This window comes from Neopelma chrysocephalum, unplaced genomic scaffold (genome assembly GCF_003984885.1).
Source record: "Neopelma chrysocephalum unplaced genomic scaffold, ASM398488v2 Primary Assembly neopelma1_96942, whole genome shotgun sequence".
Taxonomy (NCBI): Eukaryota; Metazoa; Chordata; class Aves; order Passeriformes; family Pipridae; genus Neopelma; species Neopelma chrysocephalum.
This window is the reverse complement of record NW_020925585.1, coordinates 233275-258272: the sequence shown is the minus strand read 5'-3', so window position 1 is coordinate 258272 and position 24998 is coordinate 233275. Positions and strand designations below refer to the sequence as shown.

Below are 24998 nucleotides of genomic sequence, written 5' to 3'. Positions count from 1 at the left end.
CAAAGAGATTAGTCATTTTGGTGGACTGCCCCTGAGTTGAAAACAAGAATAAAATCCCTGGATCTGTTTATCTAAATCAGTTAGTCAGATATATAAGAAAGCCTACTGTAAAAAATCATGATTATGTGTGGGTTGGAATTACGTTTGAAGCTCTGAATCTACTGTGTGCTGACTGAGTTGGCTAAGATCCTCTCCAGTGTTGTTTTCCAAGTCACAGTTCAAAATTGGAGAGTTTGTACATCTGCAGTTAGGCCACAGATGCTCCAGTGCATATTTGAAACATGTCTTCTTCAAGCATTTCCCCTTCAGCATGAGACAGAAGGACAAAATAACTGTTAATTCTTTTGCAAGTAGGATGAACTTTCTATCTATCGTGATATACAGAAAAGACACTTGGCTTTGTTTTCTATAACCAGTGCATCCCGAAATTCTATGCTTTTGCTGAACTAGTCAAAATTAGCAAAACACATATCCTCCAGTACCTCTTTCCCTAGTCTTTTTAAACCTAATCAGTTCTATGGTTCCATGGAATAGAGCGTGTAAGAGTGAGTAGCAATACAAGAAATAAAATCCAAAAAGACAGGAGGCTGAAGAAGCTCTATGCGCCATCTCTGCCAGAGCCTGGAAGAATCTGGAGGGTCATAAACTGCCACCTGTCTACCAGAAAGAGTAAAAAAAATAGCCCTGACAAGTAGATTATCTTTGACTTCTCATTACTGAACTCTATCACTGTGTTCCTTCTTTCAATATTAAAATGTGCAAAAAGAAGTGAAAGACAGACAACAGTGACCCTCTAAGGCACTGAACACACATCAGCAATTCAAAAGACCAATTTACTTAAGTCAGGGCAGCTTTCAGGAAAAGGAAAGTTGCCCACTGTACCATATGACAATGGGACAAATTAAATGTATTTGATGAAAAGCAGCTACAACAAAAGCTGATAAAGGAATTTACACAGCAGATTCTCAGTTGCCCTGATGGTGCAGTAAGCCAGATAAAAGAAAAAAAATAATGCAATACTGTAAAATTAAAGAAAATTAAATTATTAAAACATAAATTCTTTTATCAATCAACTTTCTTGATTTTCTTTGTAGAGTTAAGACAGGACTTTAGACCTTAGTGAGCAGAGCCAGGTAAAGACTGGTGGGTGAGGGCTTTTTGGGTGTTTTTGTGTGTGCAAACAATTGTGTTTTGGACAGCACAATGGAGAGGTGAAGTATTTACTAGAATTTTTTACCTGATTAAAATAGTAATGATCAATAAAATGGTTTTGTTTTCTCCTGCAAACTCAACAAGAGAAGGTCTAACTTTGTCCTGATGAAATTTTCTTCTACATCTAATATTGAAAAATATATTGTTCCTTAGTATCACTTCCCATTTTTAAAGTCATCTAAGAGCCTCTCAATGCCTAAAAGAGCCTCTAAGCATGAACAGTACACAAACTTTTAAGTGAATAAAACTGGAAAAGGTTGTTTTTATTTTGTAGCCACAAATCCTGGCATTTTGTAGCCACAAATACCTCCTGGTACAATGAACTAGAGTAATAAACTGAATCATCTGTATCAATAATTAAAAGTACCTACTTACTGCTTACTAAGAAATACTGAAGTTTCAAAATTCATTCCCTAGCTAAAAAAAAAAAGGCATCAATGCGTAAGCATCATTAAAAGTAAAGACGTTTCATTTACTTTTGTAAACTGTTTTACCTATGCCATAGCGATTTGCCAACTAGAAAACAAGGAAACAGAAAAACAGGAAAAACCATAGGAAGCTCTTCCGTATAAGTATAAAATCACTGCAAAAATCACAACTGTAAGTCAGCAATCAGCTGAAAGCTCAGTGATGATGTAACAAAATCTTCACATACCATATCAAAACTGCAAAATATGTAATGGACAAATGACAAGCTGACAGCTCAATTCTGAAAAGCCTTTTTCCACAACATCATCTTCCATTTTGAGTGAAGCCTTACCACTCCTCCCACCAACACAGAGTGTGTGCTGAACAGTAAATTGCTAGCTACATCCTCCTGCAATCTTCTATTAAAAGTCTCAGGATAACTGTGAAAGTATTTTACTTTGAGAACCAAATTCTAGGCTATTTTAGGCATTGTCTAAACTTATTCCAGGAGAGAGCAGGTGAAAAGACACTTAGCTGCCTTTGTTGCTGCAATGAGTGTCAGGTAACTACACTTATCAAGAGAATATGGCTTTGCTTAAAGGACTGAGGAGAGAAGTTAAAGAGAAGATTTCACATCCTCTTTGTAGCTTGTGATGTGGGACCTGTGAAGAGAGGACAGGAAGACAGAATTCTGTGAGGTTTTTGTTTGCTGTTTGTGGCTGTTGAGAAAGTAGGAAAGCTGGGACAAAGAATGACCTGGCTGGTGATCCTGTTTGCAGAACCAGCAGCTCAGGATCTGGAGGAGACTTGATGGAGAACTCTGGGTAATGGGGAGACTTTAGATGAGATGTCCCAAAACAGGGAGAGCCCTTGGCAGCACATATATAACTGCTGGACAAACTGCATTTCTGGAGGTTGTAAAAGAAGTTCACTCCATCCTTCAGGCATAGGATACAGTAGATGAAAAAAGGGTACTCTGTCCTCTTGCTTACTGCTTTTCCAAAATCCAACCCCCGTCCCAGCACTCACTCCTTCCTCTCTTGCAGCACCTTCCTCTACCAAACTCTCAAAGAAACCATGAGCAGCTGAAGTCATATTGCTACAAAGAGAAACACAGAGCATGCTTCAGGCATAGGGAAGCTGTGAGTTCAAAACGCCTCAGGCAGAGGAAGCAAGTCAATTTGGATTGCTCTTATCTCTAGCAACAGAGGGCAAAAGAAAGGCAGTCTATAAACACCATCTCCTTCTCCAGCAATCTGTAAATCTAGCACATCTGTCCCATGCTTTATTTTTGAGTGAATGAAAAATAATTGGATTGGCGTCAGATAGAATATCTAAATACTGAAAGGAATGACAAATTTCAGGTTTTCATTTTGGCCATACAAATATACTGACCATGTTTTACTTTCACTTGAGTGAAAATACCCGGGTTTCCTTACAGAGTTGTAATTAAAAGGATGGATACAAATGGACCCTTTGGCCATGCTGGCTCCCATTACTTGAAACAATGTCACCTCAGATAGTGATAACAGAGGAAAAGTAAAACTGCCACCTTTCTTTTTCTTTTTGATGACTTGGACTCTAAGACCGGTACTGTGTAAGCTACATTTCACATGTTTCTGATTTTAACAGAAATACAGCAGTAGAGCTACAGATAGCAACCAAAACATGAACCTTCTATCTTGCCTGTGGGCTGAAGTCAAACTATACACTTCTTAAAAAAGGGAATTATCTGGTATGCAAGGATTTCCTATAGTACAGATTAGAGGTGAATAATTCTTTCCATGTATTATCCTCCTTCCTTTACCCCATGATAAGCTCCCATAAATAGGAAAGTTCAAAAACCACAAACTGATTAAGAGTTAGCTGAACACTCTGAAAAGGATGCAATTAAAATGTGTTCTGTGTTTTAGAAGTTTTAATTGATTTAATTGAAATACAAGTCTTTTGCTGTTCAGATAGTAATTCTTTAGTAAATCTAAATGTAGAAGCAATTACTAATATTTTTATTTTTATTGCAACTGTCCAAAAGTAGCACTACAAAACTAAGTTGGATGATGGTATCTCAGGTATTTTTTTCCCTTAAAAAAATAGGCAACCAGAAAAAAGTAACATAAAATCTTTTGCAGGAGAATCAATATGCTCTTGATCTTGTTTAAGACAGTACTACGAAGTTCTGTCTCAGAAAATTACAAAATTAAAAAGATAAAACCCCTTTGTTTAATAGGATTTTTAAATAAGGGCCTGTTAACTGAGATGGAGTTAGAAGAAAAATCATGATTAATAAAATCTGAATTTCTCATTTTATTTTCCAGTAATTACAGAAACTATGTTTAAAAGTCCCTAAGGTGTTATATTCTTAGTAAACTTAAAATCTAGCTTTTATTCAGAAATAACTTATCCATAAAAATATTGGGTACCTATCACTACTTACTAAAATACCTGGGTACTTAAAAAAAACTAATTAAAAAAATCAGCTGAAGTAATCGCCACTTGATTTAATGCTCTTACAACAGATTTTTCTTTTTCTTTTGTTTCTGTCATACCTTATGAGTGATAAATTGATGGGGTTTAATGGAAGATACAGAAGTAAAATATGTATTAACCATATCACTTAATCTTTTTTACTCTGAGTCAGTTCTGTTCCATGTTGGGTATTTCACCAACCTTTCAAACAAGCCCTGTAATACAGCAGCTACGTGAAAGGCCACTGCACCTCACAGCTAGGGTGGATCATTTTAGTATAGCACATGCTTTTACTTGGGAAAATGATCATCTGAAAAACTCACAGCATTAACAATGAGCAACGATTTATTTATTCTGGTATTTACTTAAATACTTCTGTCAAGGCATTGTTTAAGAGAAGTGGAATGTATTGTTGCCACATGATGCTTCCTAATTTGCTTTTTGAAAAATGCAAATGTTCTCTCCATTGAAATGTACATTGATACTCTTGAAACCTTGTCAACATGTTGATCCCTACTGCTACTGTTCCATGACTATTTTGAGTGACTAGAAGACACTCCAAAATTTCTGACCTTTTCCTAGAGAGTAACACTGTTATAAAACATCCAGGGACAAATGACCTATTCTTTTAATCTCTCTGGACTTTAATACTTCCATAGGCATTTATGGTTCTAACATTTTAATATTGGGATTATGACTTATTCTAAACCTAGATACCTTTCTCTTCATTGACATATAATATATATGAACTTGTCACACATAAGGGAGGTGATAACCTCAGAATGAGCTGGTCCAGTTATGCAAACTGTAAATCTAGGTAATGTTAAAAATTTACTAAATTTCTCTTAACAAATGGAAATTTTCCTTTTTATTTTGACAGCTATCCAAGTTGCTAGCACTTGTAATAGTCACTTAACTGTCCTTTCATCAATTTCTTAATCATACTAATTATGCTTTTTGCATGGCTGCTCAGTCCTCTGCTCTTGCGCTGTTCAGCGCCTGTTGACTGTTCCAACAAAGTTCCAAATAGTAGAGCATGCTCCCTATCTATTACACACATGGGCCTTCTTCCTATAGGTTTACTCACTAATGACTTACAAAATTAAAACATTCACCAGTTACATAGCAAATAATTCACCTCTATATTCTGTCATAGCTTTCCTCTTTCTTATGGATTCTCATGGACCTTTGGAAAGACCAATGAGAATCTCAATGAGCTTCCTCCTGCAGCTCCTGAAGAATTCTGCAGTCAATCCTGACACTATGTAGGCTCAGCAGCTGATTTTCACTGAGAATCTTGTTTTATTTAACCATGTAAGATCTATTACAGATAACTACAGTTTTCTATAGCAGAAACATTACAGTACAATGGATTTATAGCAATTCTCATGGCTCAGTTCTATTTCGAAGCAATAATAGATTTGTGGAAGAAAATTATTTAAATAGTTTGTTTTCCTCTTTTAGAAAATACATGCCATGCTTCAATTTAAATAATGAAAAGAAAATAAGATATTATTATGGCCAAGTAACATTCCTAGAGAATATGGAATTTATATATATTTCACACTTACAATATTTAAAAATAGTTTTCCCATGTTTTGGTGTTTAGTTTTTTTCCCTGTTTCTTTTCTAAAATGCAAAGTTCTTTAGCAGTAACAACACAATTTGGCTTTGGTGTCAGGTGGTACAGCATTCATTACTACAGAAAATAGATAAACCAGTGATACTCAAATCCTAATGCACAAGAGAATTATCCTTTCATTTTAAGATGGTTTTAGCAAGGAATTCTAGGTTGAACATAAAAACTAAGATGAGATGTTAATGTCTCTACATTATTAACTACTTTAAGGTGTATTTCAAACTCATAATGCCATTATATTTTGTACCCACTGCACAAATCAAATAGTGGGCCAGAACTTTCTAAATAATGTATTTAATAATTTATTTACAGAATATCTAAATGCAAATATCTGCAAAGGATTGAAAAAGGTGCTTTGATATCTAACTCAGGGTTTAGTTAAGAAATGCTTACACTACTTGAAGTTTCAGTGTCTCAAACTTACATTTACAGCTTCAACTAACCTGCAGAGATTAACTGAAACATTTCACAGTACTTTCAAGAGGTATGTTTTCTTATTTAATTTAATTAAAACCTGCTGAATGCACAACTAACCATTTATATTGATGCATTTTAAAGATAATATGAAAATAATGTTTGACTTTTCAAAAATATTAGTAAAATTATTACATTTGCTTAAGCCCTTACCTGGATTGAGTACCAAAAAAAGCACTAGTCACCTTGAAACTTTCTGGTAAGTGCGGTCTGTTTACACACTATGTTTTTTACTTTACCGATGAGATTTCTGTAAAATATATATTTCAACAAGCTGAAGTGCCACCAACATGTCTAAAGATAAGAATTTGCAGCCCACACAAGATTTGCACTATCAGAAAGAATATATGGGCATACTAACATGTCTGCAGTCATCTTTAAACGTTATCATTTGTGACCAACAGTACACCAATAGCAAAAAAATGACCTTCAATCATGTACATATTCATAATATGAATTTTCTTAACAGATAATATTATTTATTTAGTTATTTATTTATTATCCAATTCTGATCATGGCCACAGGGCTGAAATTGGTTTGTACTTACCCTAAGTGCCTACATTTTATATAGATGGTGCACAATACACCACGATTCCGAAAGATGTTCTGGGCTACAAACCACACATTTCTCTGTCTGCAATAGACACATAGAGGACAGGTAACATGTCACTTGTAACTAGCTCTCATCTGAAAACAAATACTTTATTTTAAACCATTTTCTTAGTAATTAAAACTCTGTAAGTTTTTCCTCTCACAGCCTTATCCATAAGAACTCCTTTGCTCTTAAATTCGTCATCATTAACACCCCAAACTACTGTTAATAGTTTTCTACCTGACCCAGCTGTTTCCTAAAGGAAAACCTGTGTGTTATTCCCATCCTTCAATGAGAAAACTGCTAAGTCATTTATGTGCTAACAGCCATCCACTGTTTTTCTAACAATGCCCCAAATCTCAGAAAGGCAAAATAAACATCCTACAACATTTTCTGAAGGAAACTGCAAGATAAGCTTCTTGTTCAGCATGTAAGTACAGCCTGAAAGGTTTCTGAGCCCCACAGAGTTGAATGCCACAGCCCTATAAATGTTGCACAATATTTTCACAGCAATTTCTAATACAAAGTATTTCCGGAAAAAATTCTCTGTTGAACTTGCCCACGCATTGTCTCTGGAGAGAAATCTTAGATTTTAGGAGCATTCACCAGCAGGGATGAGCTGCAGAACTAGCCCCAGCAGCACCCATTTTTCCGACCTGCTTGTGGTGGTACCAAATAAACAGCACTGGGTGGACACCTTTGCCAGAACACCTTCTGGGAGCAGACTAGATTTGTAAAGATTATATATCCATCATTTAGCTATGACATCAAATGACTGTAGCGATGCTCATCTGAGCACTGCCTTTCTCAAAACTCAGCATTCAGTTCCAATGAGCCAGGACAGGAAAGAGACACGAGTTGACCAGAATAGAACTACTACCATTAAGTCATATGTATGGTATAAGAATTGTAGCATATAATATTACTACCAATATTATTGTCAAGGTATAAACAGAATGCTGTCCACAGCAAAGTGAAAAGTTTGAATATTCAAAAGCAAGCTGCAAAGCTACATGTGGCGGAGGTGAGAGAATTCGTAACTGTTGAGAAACTAAAATATATTGGAAGATGGGAAAAAAGGCTGCTTAGGTCAATCTCTATTTTGATTTGCATCATAAGTATTTAGGATAGAATTTAATCTGATTGTAGACATAAAAATGTAGGTGTGAAACAACCAAAACAATTTTCAAGGAACATAAAATTAACATCCAGAACAAGAATTCTCATTGCTGAATACTTCTAAAGAAAAACTTTTTACGTGTTCCAAACTAAAATTCCTAACACACAAGACAGTAATGAAAAGAAAATATCACATCATGGCTTCAGTTTTGCTTTTATAGGTAAGTATAAGGCATTAGCCAATTGAAAGTGTTCCATGCAAAGCAATTTCAGCTGCACTATGCCAAATATTCAAGAAAAGCAATCACTTCTAGTAAAATTGAACAGCAAAGAACATTGCACTGTCAAAGCAGAGAACAGTAAAATGAAAAAGGAAACAATTAATTTCAGTTTTGTTCCTAGATGTATCTGAAGTTTTCCAAAAGTTATTAGGATTTCAGGTAGTGGTACAAACCCACTTATTTACCTTTGGAGGATTATTTGAAGTTCATCTAGTCTTATCTAACATGCCACAAATTAAAACTGATTACAGAGATGTCCAGAAGAAAACACAAGTACAAATTATAATTTGTTATCTTGAAGTGTCTATTTTTAGTGGCTACTGAATACTGGAGATGCCTTTACTTAATAAAAGCTGCAGCTTGAAACCTTACGTATTTTGGGTTTTGTAGATATGCAAAAGACGTTTGCAAGGCTGAACCACTTTGCCCTACTGACATTTGTGGTTTACTGGGGTTTCGAAACAAGCATTCTTGTGAATAATTTCTCTGTTAACATAGATTTTCCCAGTAAAAATTGACCCGATCAGATCCACCTGAAGTGATTGCCCTTTTTTTCCCTTCTGTAATGCATCCAGAGAAGGCAAATAGAAGAGACAGGGAAGGGAGAGAGGTAAGAGATGATAGTAGCTTTTAAACATTCAAATATCCTTCTAGTAGTGAGCAAAGCAGTGTTCATTTCCCTCCTGTGACTAGAGTTTAACCCTGGTCTTCTATTTAGAAGTCAACCATGAGTTCAAATTACAAATTACGCTGAATATGAGATTTTCCCCCATTGCTTTTGCTAAAACTATGCAACTTTTGCAGAAAATGATGCACGAGCCAGTGAGCAAGAGACAGCATGGCTGCAAAGTCACTACAGGTGATGGGAGAATTCTGATGAAAAAATGATTATAAACAAAGAAACACATTTTATACCAAAATAGACTTGTTCCCTCCTGATTTCTATCCTAATACTGCACTATCCAAAATTATTTTGACAGCTACCTTAAGTCACTAAGCAGAGAAATTATAAGCAAAAATGTTTTCTCAGGTCCTGAAATGGTATGCAGTTTTCAGGTGGATTTGCCAGCATCTTCCTTAAGCGGAATATGCATTAAACACCAAAAGGTCTTTCAATTTTTAATGTTAGGTTTCAGTAGAGCCCTTGGAATAAGGTAACATTTGAAAAAAGGCAATTTGGTTCTGCTGGATCAAAATAAAAATGATTTTGAACAAGATTCCCCTTGGTCAGAATGTACCCCCAGGCTTCCTCTACACTCGACAGTTTTTGGTAGATTCCTACAAGTCAACAATCCTCAAAATATCATTTTTTTCTCTTTTTTTTTTTTTTTTTAATGTAGGTGTCTTTTTCTTCGAGTCAGCCAGTGCAACAGTGCTTAATGTTCACTGTCTGTTCCAAAAGTTCCATTCCTATGCCCAAATACCTTGCTCTGCAGTACCCTTTGCTCTTCTCCCAGGATGCATAATCTGTCCTCATTACCTGCTGTACCTGCAGTACCCACACAGTGCCCAAAATCTAAAATCAATTAAAGACAGAGGACTTATCAGTAGTTATGCCAGCTGTCACACAGACACATAAGATGTCTTAACACAGTCACTACAATTTACCCCATGAAAATAAATAGCACAAAACAGTAGTCTCATTATAGAGTCAAGCCCAAATCATCCATATCATTGACTCCACATTTTTTATTCTTCTTGACTGCTTCAACCGGTAATTTCTTGTATAATTGTGAGACACAAGGAAGAGTAGTATTTCTTGTAAATGCCTTTTTCTTATATAGCAACATTAAGAAAGCAAATACTATTTCCTAGGATCTACTGACAACTAATAAATAACTAGTTAGGTAACTAATCAATATAACTACTATTATAGTTAATATAACTATTATAACTATAATATTAATAAGCTAATTTATTATAATTATTATTATATATAACTAGATAGCTATCCAGCTAGATGGGAGCAACAGAAAATGCAAGATAATGTTTTCCTCAGGTGCTTCTCTGGATAAATTTTCCAGGTAACCTCTGAAAAGAGAGTCTAGATTAGGGAAGCAATCTAGATTGGGTTTCATGTCAATCAAGTTACTGCAGTACAAGATTTGGGAAGCAACTGAGTGCTCATATTCCCCATAAATTCCACCTATTTGCATTCATCTCTACATGTAAAGTGCCTGAGCTGCTGTCTATAGTCATTTAATCACTACCATTCCCAACCTTTCATCTAGCCTGAACATTTTATGAGCTAACTATGGGATTATTTTATGCAGTTGTGATTTTCTCTCTCTGCAAGGCAAATGAGAGTGCAAAGTAAATGAATACCTCCATGAAAAATTATTCTACAATATCTGCTGTTGTTTCAGTAATTGCAACAATTTTCATCTGTCAAAAGAACACACTAAATCATTGGGTTGCTTTATCGCCTATGATATTCAAGACAACAATGCCTGATGGTGCTACTGGAATATAACGGAAATATTTGTGAAGTAATTCTAAGTGTGAAACACTTTTGAAAAATGATGAGTTGCTATTGAGTAAAATGGACTCAGAGGTGTAACGTGTAACTTTATATGTTCCACATGTTTCCAAATTAGGCAGAGGCAAAGCTCAGGTTTGGCTTTTTTCCTTCTTTGTTTTTTTTTAAATGAACACAATATCTTTCTCAAATCTTTTATACTGACATGACAAAGCTACATTTGAAAAAGGAAATGTATTTTTTAGGCAAAAAATAACCCAGAACAAAGCTTTTTTTTTTTTTAATCAAGTTATTTTCTACATGGTACTTGTCTCTCAAAGATCACCACACCCAGTCACTAACTCAGCACACTACTAAACAAATTCAATAGGCCAGAGCATCTACAGACTGTACACCAGAAATATCAATCAATATTGGAGCAACAGAAAGCATAGTCTTGTCAGTTAAGGAATGGAAAGACAGGCATGATTGTGCTCGAATATATTACTATGTGAAAACTCCAGGAAGGAAGGGAAAGTTAAACCATAATACCATTGATAGTGTCATTAACTAAAACCAATGAAAATTCTGATGGTTGTATTCTCTGTTGCAGATATAAACAACAGTGACATATGGTACAAACGATACAGCAACATAGTGTTTTCATTTCAGTTCAGAAAGCGACACAATTAAGAATGTCTGTGGTGGTGGAAAGACTGAATCAACTGTGGAAAGCATTCAGTGAACAGCCTGAAGGGACAGACTCATATACTTAGAGCAGATATCCTTAGAGCAGGAAAAAGAATGGTGCTAAACATGACTTCAGACAATACTCAGTGTTAACACAGAAAGACTGAAACACAGTTTGCAAATTTATGAGCAAAATTAAGACTCACAGAAACATATACTTCATGTTCTTGCCAATTTTCAACTAATTCAAGAAAATTAAGACCAATCCATCCAGAACCACGGTACACATGATAGAATTCTAATATAGCTTTCTCCAGCTTGCTAAATCTGAAATAGCCCACGGCATACACATGCATTAATACCTACCTTTCACAGTACATTAATTTCTGAGCAAAACCAGGTTTAGCACATGGTTTAGAAAATATATATTAACAATCCCAAACATATCTTCTGGACTGAATTTCACAATTAAACTAAACATTATTAATATCTGTCCATTAATGAAGTGCCATGTTGAGAGATGCTGGAATACGCAGTAACTTTCTAAGATGATTTTTATTAGATAATTTGAGTTACCTCCAGTCATTGAGATAACAAGTCAGAGCAAATCTGAAACTGAAAGGAATAGCTGGAGTACAATCCATGTCAGAGCAGTCTTTAGAGTAAGACCAGGTTGCTTTGAGTCTTGTCCCAAAGAAATTTGAATGTTTCCAGGGATGGACACATCATCGCACTCTGAGCATCCGTCTTCAGCGTTTATCTTCTTTCAACATAAGAAATATTCATAAATACCTCTGTTTTCTCATGTTTGAATGCGTAACTGTTCAAATATTCTCAAATTCTGTAAGTGTTCAAGGTCAGGTGAAATGGGCCTTTGAGAATGGGGCTTCTAATGGAAGGTGTCACTGCCAGTGGCAGGAAGTTTGTAACTAGATGACCTTTAGGGTTCCTTCTAATCCAAACCATTCTATGAATCTATGATATTCGGATATTGTTAAGTCAGTAATTATGAAATAATAAAATTAATTTTAAAGGAATCTGAAATTAAGACTTTGTAAGTCTACTGTCTTCTGAAAGGGGATTTTGAACATAGCATGATAGGGAACACACATTTACCATTTGTGGTCTTTTGAAGGCCTCCACAGTACATAAGCCTCAGTCAACCAAACAGTCAAGAGGTTTTCAGAGTTGTATATCATTATTCTTCACAACAGAACTCTTCATTTATTGCTATGAAAAAATGCTAAAGGCTCTTATGACATGCTGATTTTCCTCCACTCTCAAGAAAAATTGACTATGATGGTACGGTTCCTTCAATGGCTACATTAAAAAGTTTGTCTGACTCTTGCTTGAACTTATATTGTACCTGTGAGTACTCATAGCTAAATGAGACAAGATTTTAGCCTTTTCTTTTAATAATGCCTGTTTTCCACTCAGCCTCCATGTTTCCCTACCCACAGCTCACTACCCTATTTTAATGTTCTTTCCCCTTTACTTAAATTCTCTCCTTCCTCAATTATGAATTTCAACATATTTCGGGCTCATGAAAAAAACCAAACAAACAACAAAACAAAAAACTCAAGCACAAACACCTAACATGTTCTTTTACAATTTTATTTTATAGAAGATTAAATGATTTTCATTAGAAATAAATCTCTGCAGAATTCACTTGAGAATACATGAAAAAACTTTTTTATAGCAACATTGTTTAGAGATGTTAGTAAATTATAAAAAGAAAATGATAATAACTCTGTGAAATATAAAATTATTTCTGGGTCTTTTAAAAACAGGCATTTGGAACAGAAAAGATTCTATACACTGTAGCAAATCCAACTTCAGGCTCTGCAAAATAAAGGTAACAAGTGGTGCTACACCCCTGAAATGCATACAGTTCTGTAATTCTGAACATAACTTTCAGTTTTGCTATGTGCATTAGTAAACAGACCTGTACTCTGAGATTAGACAAATTCAGTGGATCTTTCAAAACATGTCTGTATCCCTAAATTTTTTTAGCTATATAGGAATTTCATTTATAAAATGAAAATATCTAAGAAATATCTACCACTCTGTATTATGACGCAAGAACAGTTATATGGTATTTCCTTTCCTGTTTCTTTTTATATGACAGGAAAATATATTTAAAAAACAAAAACAAACAAACCCCTCTAACAAAATAAGTATAATAATTACCATAATAAAATACACACAGAAACTATGAATACAAATTTCACTGATGAAAGTGAATTTTTTCTATTTAAAATAGTACGTCTTGTTAATTTACAAATCTGCATGGGGTTTAGATGAGCACTGCATTACTCACAAACCTGGAGAATTGCATATCTGACAAAAATCAGTATGGTCCAGAACAGGATATGTGAATAACTGCAAATCTAGTTCAGAAGGAAGACTATTTTTATAAAGAAGTAGAATAAAATTCACGAATTTATAAAAAATTACTTAACCTTCCCAGGTGGGCTGGAATAAACACGACATTTTATTCATTTATCCTTGGGATTAATCCTAGAAATTTCTGTAGTGTATCTACCTGATAACCACAAATCTGTGTGTACTCCTGAAAAGTGACACCTGAAGATCTGGCTTAATTCTGGAGAAGAATCTGTTACAGACTTTACAGAGCATATTTGGTCAGGAAAGGGCAGCAAGGCATTTAGGCAACTGCTGTCAGAGGCCAGACCATAGGAGGAGCTCTCGACCACTTCCAAACGATTTTGCAGCATAGTTCCTATGCTGCAAAACTCCAGGCTTGTAGAGTTTTCTTTGAAGTGGAAAATCTGATTTGCTCTGCCAGCTTTTTTAGGAAGTCTCTCTCTTTAAAGAGACAAATAGGTGAAATTTTATTATGCAGATTTCAAATGTGTTGTCTCAAGTGTTTTGAAATACGTGTCATTTCAATGTAGCTAGTTTTAATAAATACTTAATTTATTACCTAAGTCTTTTAAAACCTTACCACCCCACTCCTCTACTACACAATTAGGTCCACTTTTCATAATTATTAATTAAGCTTTCCACACAGAGCCTACAATATGAATGTCCCCATTTTCAGAAGGTAACCATATATAATAGCAGTTCTTAAGAAGTAATGTTTTTATAAATGTGCATAAGAGGTAAGATTTCTGTCACAAATAGAGTAAAAAAACCCTTTTTTTTCTCTGGTGAATTTACCTTTTTAAAGAAATTAACATTTTGATTTTATTATAAAGAAGTAGGTTTCTTTTCTTAATTTTTATTAGTGTACACCTAAGAATGTCATTCGTCTTCACCTTAACCTTATAAATGCAATTTTGTATTATTTTGCCCAACTGAATGTGAAATTTTGCTTAACAGCAACATTTCAAACAGGATTCATTGTTTCTCTAGAGATGGCAGTTTTATGTTGAGCCCTTAAAATTTCAGAAAAAACAGGCATTAAAAACATCCTTAAAAGCAATTCCCTTTTAAACCGTTCCAGGTGAATAACTGACATGAGGTACCTGATGTACAGGAAAACTGCAGTAATTAATCTTCAGGAGATCAAAGAAACTTTTTCATTGTAGTGCAAGATGGTTAAGGAACACTTAAATTGTGGGAAACATGAGTATCAGTTACATGGTTATAATGGACCAAAGCCACTATTTGTATAAATTATTATATTTACACTGGTGAAATTTGTCTACTTCTGCTGGTGCTGAATTTGCCTACAGGTTTATAACCAACCCTGATCTACAGCCATGGACTATTTAACACAGAAAGGCCAACAGGCTGAAACTTACTGTAGACACTACAGGGTTTTCACATTGAAAGAGGGCCATTAACCTCTGTTTTTAAAGTGCAGTGTGTGATTACAGAACAGAGAGACAGCTGTTTGTGGTTTTAAACCTTGAGCAACATTTACAGCAGAGCAGGAATATGAAATACTATTGTGTAACAGATTAGCACATGGATTTCAAGGTGCAAATACTATAAAATTATATTATATTTTTACTTGATTAGTGGTGGATTAATTGCAATTCCACTTTGTTGGACGCTTAAGTGAAGCATGCAATATTTTGGTAAAAACACGTGTAACTACAGTTTCATTTATCAGCCTCCAACTTGGCCCTCTCCTTTTATGCATTGCTACATAAAAAATCCCAGTAAAAAGCTCAAAACAAAACAACTCCCCTTCAATTAACTGAATTAAAAGCAACAAAGACAACAACAACAACAAAACAAAACACAACCCCAAATAATAATAATGTGTTTGTAATATTTTCAGCTGTTTTGTCATCAGCTTTCAAGTACATCTAAAATATAGAAGTCGTCACTCCTCATGAGTATTTGCACTATGCAAGCATAAACCTAAAGTACAAAAGGAGATATTAATACTTCATATTCCTTTCTTTCAAGAGGTAATTTTGGGGAAAACAAATAAAGCAATGAATGGTTACCCAAGATTAAATTTCGAGAATAAAAGTTTCTGTTTCTGGAAAACCAGAATGCTACTTTTATTATCTTTGAACCAAAGAATTGTAACAGGGCATGCCTATATTGAATGAAATTTGATATATACAGTCAAAATATATATAATAAATAATTTTAATATATTATATATTATTTAAAAAATGCTCTGACTTTTTAGAAGTCCTGATTTCAGAGATAAAATCAATGGATATAAATTTTAGAGCAATTAAACCATAACGGAATGGAATAACAAGGGAAAATGAACAAAGACTTTGGGGCCTTCAGAAGTTTCATAGGTGAGAAGGACCACCTCTCCAAGGTGAGTGGGAACTGTTTTCTTCAGTATCCCCAGAACAGGATAGCACAGAGTTGATGAACACACATCGGGCATTTTTGGCTTTATTTCATCTGAAAGGGGGAAAAGCAGCAGAATTTTACTTCCAGCATACTCATAGATTTGAAAAATTGAAATCATACATCCTTTTTCACTGAATGTTTTAATGACCAAAAATGCCATTTTCCTTGTCTAATGAAAATCAGAAATATCAATTCAGCTAAGTTACATTTTTGGTTATCTGGTATGTGTGGTTTAGCACTTAATATCAGTCCTGCAAGTAATTTCAAACAGTTTAAGTCTGAATAGCTAAGCTGGCAAGCAGCTCTTGTTAAGTTTGTAGAATGTTCTCCTTCTACTAAAGAGTTATTTGAACTACCATGGAATTTTTCAGGTTTTAATTTATCAGGGATTTTCACTCCTAACTTATACGCAGACAGATCTGTCACTGTCACTATGTATGAACCTCAGAATCCATATGACACTATATAACTCGTCATGGCCACTGCAAAGAATCCTTGAATTGATACCTCAAGCTGAAGCTTCTGTCTCTACAGTAGATATCTGACGTTTTTTTGAGTGTTCATCCTTGTGCTAGATTATTACAATGTGGTTTAAATGCAAAAGATTTGGATACAGCAATTGTATCCAAATTAGGTCTAATCAGAAATATTATCTGGAAAGAAACATTTCACATGTTCTCACCATAGGCAGTTGGGTACACAGCCTCAAATATATCTGGTGCCCATCTGATAACCTCTCTTAGTAAGTATCAATATTAGATACATTATTTATTTTAGTGATTGGTAAATACTCCTGAGAAGTAATCCTGTAGCAAGTCTCAAAGCACTGGAGGCTTGCTTTGTCTCAGTACACTATGTAAGCAGTCAGTTTCTCTCAAGTTCCATGAGCATAGTCTTTTTCAAGCTGGATTTACAAAAAGTGGCTATGGAATTACTTCCATAACCTTAATAACCTGGCACATGCTGGATGTGGTATGTAAGTGCTGTGAAGTGGACCCCTGTGAGCCTCATGAGCTTCAACACCACCATGTCGTTCTGCATTGTGCTGGGGTAACCTCCAGTACCAGTATAATCTGGGGGATGAACAAATCGAGAGCATCCCTGCCAAGAAGGACTTGGAAATGCTGGGGGATGAGAGGCTGGACATGAACTGACAACGTGCACTTGCAGCCCAGGAACGCAACTTTGTCCTGGGCTGCATCAAAGGCAGTGTGGTCAGCAGGCCAAGGGATGTGATTCTGCCCTCTGCTTTGCTTTTGTGAGACCCCATCTGGAGTGCGGTGTCCAGCTGTGGGGTCCCCAGCATAAGAAGGACATCATCCTGTTGGAGCAAATCCAGAGGAAGGACACAAAAGTGGTTAGAGGGCTGGAGCACATCTCCCATGAAGAAAGGCTGAGAGAATAGAATGTTCTCATATTGTTCAGCTGGGACAAAAGACTCAAGGGAGACCTTATTGCAGCATTCAGCATTGCAAAATAAGGAAGTTAGTTCTTTAATGATGAGGGTAGTGGAACACTGGAACAGGTTTCTCTAAGAGATTATAGATTCCCTATCCCTGGAAACAACCAGGGTCAGTTTGGACAGGACTTTGAGCAACCAGATGTAGCTGAATGCTCCCCTGTTCATTGCAGGTGGTTGGAATAGGTGATCTTTAAAGGTCCCTTCCAGCCCAAACCATTTGTTAATTTGACTCATAAACAGAGACAGATTTTAAGAGGCAGATTAAACATGCCATTTTACAGCTTACTGTGGCAGTGAGTAAAATCAAATATTAGGGACATTAGACATCTCCTGCATAGATCTGTTTTAGCTGAAGCTGCTAGTAAGAGATGTCAATCTCTTTCCCTCTTTCCCCTCTTCTTGTCCCTTTGTGATTTTCATCAACTGCCTTGGCCAGTATCTACTTCATAAATGCATGATTCTAAAAATTCTTTCTGACAGCCGTTTCTAATTTATCTTTGTTCATGCCCTTTTCAAGCTGCATATTCTTCCATGATTACAGTGGGTCCAATTCACCCTGACGCAATAATCTAGGCACTGGATCTAGTGATGGTTTTGCTCTTGCCTATTCAGAGGGTTAATTTTTGCCTAAGCTATTTAAAATGATATTTCAATGCAATTCCCTTTTAACTGTCATGTTCTATAAGATGCATTTGTACTTCTATAATTTCCATTTACTCCCAGGACCACTTCTATGGCTTTTATGAAATGTTACCTATTTCATGCTGCACTTCTTTTATTTGAAATCCCAGAAATGTTCTTAGGCTTTCTGTGGTTATATTAGTCATAAGAGTTCAAAAAAACCACTTCCTGTTCAGCCAAAGGACTTCCAGGCATTATGAGAATTTAAAAAAAAAAAAAAGAAAAAAAAAAGAAAAAAAAAAGAAGAAGAAAATACACAAAGATATCGAACGAAAACAAATGTTCCCTGCCCATTCCTTACATACTCAATAAAAAACTAACAAATGTTAAATGTTTTATCATCTTGTGCCATGTGGCTTTCAGGAAAAAAATTTTGTGAAGACACCATTTAGAGATTACCTATAAAACTACTAAGCTGGGATATCACACAGTGGTGATGCAGTTCAGAATACTTTCTAGGTGGACTTGATATTCTTGTGTTCTTCTTTAATCCTTTCTTCTTCACCTCTACTTCACCTGCTGCTTTCCACTTCAGCGTGGTCCTTCCTTTCATTGCCTATTCATCCTCTCCAAACTCTCCGCTTTTCAGCCCTGCAATTTCATGGCACAACTTTGACAATATTTCTTCCACACTGTTTCTGTGCTGTAAATTAAGGATTGGACCTTTGGAGGGGGTAATAGGTAATAACTTCCTGTTGCTCTCTGCCATACTTGCTGCAATCAGCAGCCTCTCAACAAACATAATCCTCAGCAATGCCCCAGGTCCCAGCATCTGATGCTTACTAACCTTTGACAGGTATTAAAGAGACTCAAATCATTACTGCCCAATAAACTTTTATATCTTAAAAAGGACAAGAAATAACAGCATAAGCTTGCAGTTGCTTGCTATAACACTGTTATGTACAGATACACACCCACAGAAATGCTTATTAATGTTTTTAAATTTTTCATGTTTGAAAAAGTAGCAAGCTCCTCCACTCAAGCTGGAGCTCTGTCTTTTTAAAATAAATTATTAAAGTATCATTCTAAAATTATATGCCCAGAAAGAAGTCTCATATTTTGAAAGTTTGACCAAAGAAGCATTTTTTTCTAGTTTTTCAAATTTTCTGTTAGCTACATTTAAATATGTTCTTGCATATAAACATGGGCATGCCATAATAGCTGGGGGAAAGAAAATATTTTTAAAATTTTAACACTATTCCAAAATACTTGCTACTGAACATGCTGAAAAAGCTTCTAATGCAAAATGAATGTGGCACCTGTACAGTTTGGACAGCCAAAAAACTCTCTGACAGTAAGCAAAAATGATGAAAATGAGTATGCAAAATTTCTTGGGTTTTGATATCTCAAGTCACTTTAAGCTCTTGGATTCAGGAAAGAATTAATAAAAAAATAGAAATGACCAAAGAGTTCTCCAAAGAAAAGAGGCAAAACAAACTTTTCTCTGTTGTACATCACATGAAACATATGGTAAGTGATAAACAAGTTACCACAATAAATTGTATCCATAGCAAGAAACTAGGGACCAAAGTGAACCAGTAAATCCCATGAGTTACTCTGAGTTACAGTTACTCTGTTCACCCAATAGCTGCATCTCTCTCCTTCTCAGTTCCTCCTTGAGAAATAAGGCAGGGAAAATGTCTTCAAATCACTCTTTCCCTTCACTTTTCTTCATCATCCCTTTGGACATCACGGCTGCCTGCCTTTAGGTGGGTCCAATTTGCCCAGGAATTAGTTGTCCAGGACTCATGCTGTAATTTACTCTCAGTCTTCAGAAAAACAGAGCTGTGAGGAAGATTGAGTCTATAATGCTTAGCTACACCAACAATATAACACTGTTTATAAACCTAATTTGTACTGTAGTATCTGCTCTATTAAATAGCAACTACCTTTGATTGCAACCAAAAATCATGTGTTTTGTTTGCTTATATTCAGTGAAATTTGTGAGGTTTCCCTGCAGAGGTACAATACTCCAAGCTACTTGCTTAACTCATGTATCACCCGGTGATGGTCAGTGAGCCCTGTGCCGAAAAATTTTAAAGTAAATTTGACCTCAGATCCTTTTTATTTAGAGAGGGAAGAGGCATCTCTAGTTTTCAAAAGCCTTTGTCATTGCACCACAAATAGGAGATTATACAGTTTATAATTTCATAATCAACCCATATATATACTGAAAGTTTTCTGAAAAAGTTTCCTGCACTGTGTTCCTTCTATTTAGTGCTTTTAACATAAAATAAAATAAATTGAAAAGCATACTATGTGAAATTGAAACTTGAAGAAAATTCTTCTTTGATTTTGTACATGTAATATATTATGAAAACAGTTCTAGTATAAATTCTTCCTCTGAAAATCAGAAAATGGCTGTCAGTATTAAGGTTTGATTTTAATGATTTCTCCCTCATTCCTGATGGAAGCATAGAGGATTTACAAAAAACCAGAACTGGTCTAACAAAAACATTCTGTGGAACCCAGACTGCCAAAATACTACATAATTTACTTTTCTGAGCATTACAACTGCATATTAGATCTCACTCATGTTTTTACTTTGTATCAATTTTTTTCTAACTAGTATTCAACATCAATTTCTCAAGACAGACTCAGAAACTCTTCTTCATCCTAGATTAACTGCAACCGAAAAATTAATGTTAGGTAGTGAAAGAATAGTGAAAGACAGCCACAGGTCCATAAGTTCCACTGTGGTGTGGTGGGTTTACTTTAGCTGGCTGCCACATGCCCAAAAAGCCGCTCTATCACTCCCCATCCTCAGCTGGACAGGGGAGAGAAAATACAAAAAAAGGTTCATGGGTCAAAATACAGACAGAGAGAGACCATTCAGCAATTACCATCACAGGTAAAACAGACCTGACTTGAGAAAATTAATTTAAATTATTGCCAATCAAAGATCAGAGTAAGACAATGAGAAATAAGGACAAATATAAAAACACCTTCTCCCCTCTCCTCCCGTCTTCTTGGGCTTAGTTTCACTTTGAATTTCTCTATCTCCTCCCTGTCAGCAGTGCAGGGGGACAGGGAATGTTGGTTACAATCAGTTCATCTCACATTGTCTCTACCTCTCCTTCCTTCGCAGAGGAATGACTCCACATACTCTTCCACTGCTCTAGCGTGGGGTCCCTCCCGTGGGAAACAGTCCTTCATGAACTTCAATGTGAGTCTTTCCCATGGCGTGCAGTTCTTCACAAACTGCTCCACTATAGGTCCCCCGTGAAGTCACAAGTCCTGCCAGCAAATCCTTTCTCCATGGGGCCACAGGTACCGCCAGGACAGAGCTGCCGCACGGGCTTCCCATGGAGTCACAGCCTCCACCTGCTCCACCATGCTGCAGTGGGACAGCCCGCCTCACTATGGGCTGCAGGGAAATCTCTGCTCTGACACCTGAAACACCTTCTCTGCCTCCTTCACTGACCTGGTGTCCACAGGGTTGATTCTCTCACATATTCTCACTTTCCTCTTCCAGCTGCTGTTGTGCAGCTTTTTTTACACTTTCTGAACTATGTTATCCCAGAGGTCCTACCAACATCGCAGACAGGCACAGCTTTGGTCAGCAGTGAGTCTGTGTTGGAGACAGCTGCAACTGACTGCGTAACATGGGGGACACCTTCCCACAGAAGCCACAGAAGCCACTCCTGGAGCCTCTCCCCTGTTCCCTCCACAAACTTGCCACAAAAGCCCAGTACCATGAACATGCACTGCTGACAGCACAGCTGCAGGACAAGGTTCCCGGGCCCAGACCAGCACACACGTGACACAAACAACAGATCAGAGACAAAACTGCACCTTTATTGAGTGCTTTATTGAGCTGTCCCTACAGCTGAAAAGTGGCAGTTCTGGTGGGATTCAGGGCACTAATGTGTCTTTGTACTTCAAGAACAGTGGGCAGGCCCTTACACAAAATTTCCTGTTAAACAGAAAGTCAATACCTACTCTTAGTAATTTCTAATATGTATCTATTTTCCTAAAATCTTAAAAACACTTTGACAAAGCTCTCTGCTTTGTATTTCCAGCATTTAAAGCTTCCATTCATAGATCAAATTTTTCTTGAAAACACACCATGCAAAACACTGATGCTGAAAGCTGATGAAGGATTCATGTCTGAGAGACAAATAATTAATCTCCTGCATGTATGGTTAATGAGTGGTAGTGAAACAAACTTGTTAAAAGAGATACTAGTATATACAAATGCTTGTCTCAGCCTGTGAATTCAGACTAAAGATCAACAGTGGAGCTTGTTAGAGCAAGGTTTCCCTTCAGTAAGGTACATTAATAAGGCCAAATTTCTAGAAACCAATGAGTCAGTTATAATGTATTTACAACCTTATTTCTTGTTCCTCTAGCCTTAAAAGAAGTGACTGAATACCATGTCTTTGTACAGCTGGAGCTGAATATCAGAAAAAAGAAGAGGCTGCAAATGAACAATGTATGTGAAAAAAGCATTACTACTATAAAATTTAAATATTGAGCCTTAAGTTCATAAATATTTACTGTTCCGCTTCAGCATTTCCCTTGTTTAATGCTTCTTCTGCCTAAGCAATACAATTCAGTCTCTAAAAGCTATTTCCCACATGGAATAACAGAAAACAGTTTTAGTAGACTTACTCTGATGTGTGTGTGATCAGAAATGACCTGAAAGTACACCAAATTACAAACTATTTGGAACAAACTCTTTCATTTTCTGTACTTTTGCACTGAAAACTGGTGTAATCAGCCTGTATATCACAATGACAAGTTCAAACCTAAATGACAATAAACCAAAATGTAAATATACACATTTTAAGATCTCTTACAAAATAAAGGACAAAGTCAATGTCAGCTGTTGGCTTTCAGATGTAGATACATTTTTCTAAATTAATTTTCTCATCTCTTTCTGCCACTAGGATATGATATCCTTTTCATGCACATTAATAATAATCTACGCAACATATTGTAACAAAATATTTTACTAATTAGAACAATGCTTAGCAACATCATAAATTGAGGATTATTTCAGTATCTGTGAGTCTTTTCCAAGTATTGGCAAAACCCAAGTTGAAATAGCTCTCAAATACTACAACTGCTTTTCAAGTAGTATCTACTTAAAAGTCTGCAAGTTAGACATGCTCATAAGATACTAGTCTTGTATTTAAAAATCAGGTCATGACAGGGAAAAAAAATCAGTCTGTAAAGTATTCAGGGTCATATAAAGTTGTTTACAGAGATTTCAAACACATAAATTACAAATTATGAATGACCATAGCTGTAATTCCACATTTCTTCAGGAGGTGTGATTAATGAACAGTTTTAAACAAATTTGTCACAAAGTGAAATACTTTATCAGTAACATATTACGAGCTTGTAAAAACATTTTAAATAAATTTATAACAAATAGGGACTTAATATGAAAAAAATTATGATGTATTATGAAAATAAACATATAATCAAAATTTGGCCTATTGGTTTACACACGCTTTCTTGTACAGACTCGTAACCAATGTCACGAATCAGTTACTATGTCATTGCACGTACATGCAGAAGATGTTCTACATAAGCTGTTGAAGGAGTCTTAAAATTTCTTTTAGTGAACTACTAAGTTTTTTTTCAAAACTCATGGGAACAGTAAATCTTTATCAGATGAGTCTCTTTCCCAGCCTGTTCAGTAATTATTTATATTATATGTGTTTATCAAAATTCCATTGAATTTATTGTTCTGTTGATTGTTACTTTCATTTTTTTTGTAGGTCAGTTTTTCACTAACTATTTCAATTATCAGAGTTTCTCAGAAGTTGAAAATGTGAGCATTACTAATGCACTTAAAAATGCCAAATGTGTTATATAGCACAAAGGAATCAAATATATTTTTCCTCTCTTCCTTTTTTTTCCCTCATTTTTGTTTGTTTGTTTCTTTGTTTCCAGTGTTTTGTTGTGCTTTTGTTTGTTTGGTGTTGGTTGGTTTGGTTCAGTTTGTTTTTGTTTCTGGGGTTTTTTTAAACAACTCAAAATTGAAGTTCAAAAAGAGAAAGAAAAATACACAGTTTCTTCATTATACTTGCTAAGATAGAAATAAAAATAATTTCCTAACAAGTCCTTAGCAGAAAAAAAGCTTAACTACTATCTTATTAATGCAAATTAGAGTGGTGCTATTTCTGTTGCTAAAAATCCATTTGTGTTTCATTCATATCTGCAGTGATTATCTTTTAGAAAATAAACGCCCATGAAAAGCTCTTCCTTATGGATTCATTACTTTACTGGTATTATGATTACCTTAATTCTTATGAAAAGATCTATATTACTAGAACGATTACTTAAATTGCATCATAACAAAACTCAAAATCCTATTTTGATTATATTTTATCCTCAGTTATTTTGGTGATATATGAAAACATTTTGAGTGTATTCTTATCATGCTTTGTAGAAATAAGTCAAGTCAAGGCAAAAATTCACATCTCTGTGACAAGGTTGATTCTTTTTCCACTCTCCTCTTTCATAGTCTGTCTCGTTGACTGACTCAATGATTTTAGGAATAAAAATTTTTTCAGACAGCTCGGGCCACTCAATCGGTTCACTGCTGCACTGAAAAAATGTCTGTAGTTCACTTATTGTAGGGATGACACAGGAATGATCAGCAGAGGTACCTTAGGATGGTTTTCCCAAAAACAGTGCAGGGTTAAATGTATAATAAGTCACATCAGCACTGGTATTTGAACAGCATTTGTCTATGGCTGCAT

At 35.6% G+C, this 24998-nt stretch overlaps 1 protein-coding gene across 3 annotated transcripts in view; it reads right to left on the bottom strand.

The window, feature by feature from the left end:
* The window catches only part of PRR16 (proline rich 16), a 140881-nt gene that overhangs the window by 12792 nt on the left and 103091 nt on the right, over window positions 1-24998 (bottom strand). The window contains exon 3 of one of the 3 annotated variants that reach the window (XM_027670909.1): window positions 1588-1625. The exons of 1 other annotated variant lie outside the window; for it this stretch is intronic. The gene's annotated coding sequence lies outside the window, so the exon portion shown is untranslated. Of the gene's footprint in view, window positions 1-1587; window positions 1626-16164; window positions 16188-24998 lie in introns of those variants that run through there. One more of the 3 variants, XM_027670910.1, reaches the window with a different exon arrangement.